The following is a 4,604-nucleotide window of genomic DNA, read 5'->3' as shown; positions in this document are numbered from 1 at the left end:
CTTTCATTGCCTCCTGCCTTTTATTTTCCTGTTAAAACTAAAGGCTGAAGCCACCCTCCCAGGAGGCATGCTTGGTGCCGCGTGTCTCACGTAAGCTCTGCGGGGTGAGTGGCTGCAGCACGGCGCAGGGGCAGGGACGCGCCGGGGTCGCCCTGCTCCGTGCTCGGGGCTGTGAAAACCTTGGGCGCTGGGAGCGCGGAGGCCGGCAGTGCTGACGGGGCTCACGGCCCTGTTTTCCCCCAGGTCTGCGGTTTTYGGGGGCCGCTCTGTGCGTCTTGGTGCCTGCGTCCGTGGGTCCAGCCGTGCGTCGCAGAAGGAGCGCCTTGGCGTTCGGGGCACGCGTGTTCGCTCCAGGCCTCCAACCTTGACCGACAGCCGGCTGAGCCTTGTTGCTGCACGTTATCCCTGGGCTGCGGGTGAGTGAACCGAAGCGACTTGCAGAGGGTCGATCACTTGAGAAATGCCTGGCTGTGGCTTAAACCGTGCTCTGGTCCCTCCACCCTCTGGCAGCAGGCTGGGCCTGCACCACTTCCTCGGATTCAGTCTTTGGCTGCATGCCAAGATCTAGTAAATGTTGGTTGGGGTGGTCAAGACCCCATTAATGTCACCAAGGTTGCAGAAATGTGTCTGACCTGAGATGCAGAGGGTGTCGGAAGAGGAAGCTGCTCTAGTAGAAGTGGTCAGCATGGGCTGCTCGCGATGAAGGAGCTCTGCAGACGTTAAGCTGCCGTGGCAGCACGAGCTCTGCAAACCCCTCGTTGCTACCGCGGCTGGAAGCACGGCCCGCGGTTCCTGGGGGCACGTAGTGGCGCCTGGAAGCATATTGCCATTAAATATTGAAGGGAAGGAGAACGATGGGACTGATGTGCTGGACCACAGCTGYGTGCGTGCTACTAACAGCTGGGCAGCTCCGGCCTCTGGGTTTGCCTGTGCGGAAAAGCTGATCAATTCTGACCGCAGCAGCGTTAAAGGAAAAGCGCGTCTGTCTGGCTGTGTCTTGGGTTGCTGTTTCTAGGGAAGCTGGGCCACAGGCACTTGCAGCACCTGTTTTGGATTAAAAAAAAAAATCCTCAAAATAAATGTGTGGGAAGAACAGTCTGGTGGGAAACGGTGCAGCTTCGTGTGCCCATGTGCTTAAAAGGGCTCACCCAGGTAAGTAAAGCGCTAGGGGGTCACTCAAAGTCGATGCAGAACTGGTTTTAAACGGGTGAGCGTGGGCAGGAGGCTTAACGGGACCGCAGGAGAGCTCGCGTGCTGYGGTCCCTTGCTGGAGCGATCCTGGTCCTGCGCTGGGATTTGCTTTAAAGGCAATCACGGGATCCCTGGGGCTGCTTCCCCGTTCTCGTARGGCTGATCGAAAGGGCGCTGAACAGAGACCCTCCCTCCCCTGTGCTCACRTGTAAGTTATGGATTTTATCGTGCCAATAACTTTTAACTGAACGCGTTTTTGGAAGAGGGAGGAAAGAGATAAGGAGGGAGGAGGCTGAGGAGAGAATGTGCTTTTAGACTCCAGCTTATCGCTGGGGCTCGCTGCGTTGTTTCAGCATTAATAATCCGAGAGGAGGACGCGAGGGGGAAGWGGCTGGAAGGGCTTCGGTCCGTACGATACGCTGGTGGGGGGAGCCGCGGCGAAGGCGCACGCRGAGCAGCCCTCTTCCCATTTTGTACAGATCTCGTGCCCTCTGCCAGCTTATCTGCCGGCGAGGGGGTCCGTTAACCCGATTCTGCRCGGGGGGGACTGAAAACGGAGGAGTGAAATAGTTGAGCAGTGAAGTAGGGCAGAGCCAAGCTGGGCAGGCTGAAAAAAAAATCTCCTGGAACCAGTTGGTTGGTTTCTGTGTCACTGTGTTACCCTGTTTTCTTGAATAACGACGGTGCAAAAGTAATAACTGTTTTTTCCCTGCTTTCCCCACTGGTACCATGCAACAGATTACCTGCCTGGTCTCGGATGACGCTGTGATAGCTGTTCTCTTGGGTTTTATCCTCGGGTTYTTGCCCTGAAATATACAGCTGGTATTTGGGAAAATGCAGTCTTGAGCTCTGAAGGTGGGTCTGGGAGAGGAACCAGGAGGCACTTCTGCTTGCTGTGGGGAAGGAGGCGGCTGGGGAAGTGCCTAAAGTCAGATCGTGGTGATCCTGGATGTGTTTAAGGGAGACGAGAAGAAAATTAAATTGGGAAGGCTCCTGGTTTATCCCGTGAGCTTCACCCCTCCTCTCCTGCTGTCTCCTGACAGGGCTGGGCAACTGCAGAGCTGCAAAGATGCTTTCTTAATCCCCACCTGAGCTGCCAAAGAGCTCCTCCGGGCTCTAGCAGTGGACCTGCAGGCTCCTGGATGTCAGCTCCTACTCCCTTCACTGTCCTCCAGGTTCAGTATCTGAATACCTAGAGTGGGGACCTGATGATGGACAACAAAGTTGTCCCTTTCCTTCCTTCCTCCATGTGAAGGAGAAAGGGGGAGCTTGCACGTGCACGTCTTGAGCGTTAATGATTGCCTGTGAAGTGCCACGCAGTGCCSTGGGCAGCAGCCTGTCTCCTTGCTGCCTCTGCACCTCTGTTTTTTTTTTTGTTTTGCCCAAGGTCTCGGTGGCTCGTGTTGCTTAGTGCTGCCTGGTTGCACTGAGCTTGCTGGGCTGCAAGTACCAGCTTGCTTGGAAAGCAGCAGGTTACYGCTAATACCGCAGATTTACAGCCTGCTTGTGTAGGGCGGAGAAAGGTCAGCGTGTGGGCTGAAGCGGTCGGCTCGGGTGAGATATGCACTTAAGGCTGGGAGAAGTCATGGAGATCCAGCAAGGCAGATGTAAAAAAAAAAAAAAAAAAAAAAAAAAAAAGAGGCAGGAGAGAAATATCTTTTAAAAACATCTTTAGCCATGGAAACAAGCTGGCTGGCGATCATAGTTAAGGGTTTGGGGAGGACATATTTAAATGGACCACATGATCCAGTTCTTCTCTCCTGTCTGGAGATCCAGTCCTGTTCTCTCTCTGTGGAGTCTCTTGCCTACTAGACGCCGAGAAGCAGCCGCTTCCATGTGCGAGTCGGGGCAGCGTAGCCTGCATCGCTGGGCCTTTGGATGGGAAGGGACGTGCGGGTGCCTTCTACCTTTACCAATGCTCATTTCTAGCAGCAGGCTGAAGCTAACACGGTGGTGAGTGAGCACTGCAAGTCAAAATGGACMGCATGGACAAGCTCTGATGCTGATTTCTGAGCTTGTCCACCCGATCTGTTATTCCTAGTCCTTATATTTTTGCCTCCCACAAGTTGCYGCTCTTCAGTATTCACTGTTTTGGGTGAGAGCAGCTAGGAGGAAGCAGATCTGCAGGGCACTGGCTCAAGCACTCAGCAGACCCTTGCTCTGAGCCTACAGCCATGAATGCTTGRTGGTCTTCCAGCTTGGGACGCTTTCTGAAAGGTTGCTAGGCCTAGGACAGCAGGAGGAGAGGCTTTCTCAGTCCTCAGAAGGATTTGGATGATGCTCTTTTTGATTAGRAGGTACTTTAGCAGTAGCACAGTGTCACCCCAACCTCAGGATGTGGCTGACAATTTCTGAGGTGCTAGCCCCATGCTTGGTGCTTCCCAGGCTTTAGAGACGGGCTCTCCCCATGGTGCTCATGAGAGAGGCAGAGGTGGAGCATGGTGCRTGAGTGAAAGACTGCGGAGTGAGTGAGGTTCCCAGATGGGCAAGGTGGCCTTAGTGCTAGTCTAGGTGAGGGAGATTGTTTCTCCTTATATGCATTACTATTTCACTGTATCTATCTCTCTAAAAGGGGGAAATCATGCTGTTATCTAAGAGCCGAAGTTTTGGAGAGCACAGTGGGGCCCACCAAATGCAACAGGACCTCCACATCTGGTGGGGCTCACAGTGTTGCTGAAGTAACTGAGTACGATTTCCCAAGTGAAGGGCAATGCCTAGGGTGATACTGAAGAAGGAAGCAGGTATAGGGATGAGAAGGGGAAGGAGAGCTGYGTATGGGATGACAGGAGCTGAGGTCTGACTCTGATATTAGAATAAACGGAAAGTCTGGGCAGGGACCTGAAGAGAAGACCTGCTTTGGCACCTGCAGTTCGCAYGAGGTTAGAGAGGGGTGAGCTGGGCTGGAAGGCGTAGCTGGGGAGCAGAAATGATGTTGTCAGGGCTGGGACAAGCCGTAGCTGAAACGCAAGCTGGTTGGCCGTTGTGTTGGAGGAACACCAGGGTTCAGACCCTGTGATCCAGCCCTTCGGGGGCTGTCCCTGTGGGACACGTGAAAGTTCTCTCAGTAGTGTGGGCTCTGGACAYGCTGTCCTTTGAACAGGGCCTGTGGCCAGAGATTTGGAGTGAGGTGGTCCTGTAGTGCCATCCTACAGGTGTTTTGGGCGATGGCCCGTGGTGACCTTCCTGTTCTGGCTCTCATCGCAGTGGACTCCTGTCGTTGTCCTGTTCCCGTTTCATCGTGCTTGACTTTGCTTTCTGACGTGCTGCTGAAGCCCTGTGTGGAGAAGAGCGATAGAGCGAAGAAGAGGAAGATGAGATTTTTTTCTTTCCCATGAAGCGCAGATGGATGGAGAGGTATTTCTGAACAAACAAGTCTCTCCTTGCTCCTAGATGCCGTGCTATCGCTGAGTAAC

This window comes from Rhea americana, unplaced genomic scaffold (genome assembly GCF_003343005.1).
Source record: "Rhea americana isolate MKP2758 unplaced genomic scaffold, rheAme1 scaffold_297, whole genome shotgun sequence".
Lineage (NCBI taxonomy): Eukaryota > Metazoa > Chordata > Aves > Rheiformes > Rheidae > Rhea > Rhea americana.
The sequence above is the reverse complement of the archived record's forward strand: the minus strand, read 5'-3'. Positions refer to the sequence as shown.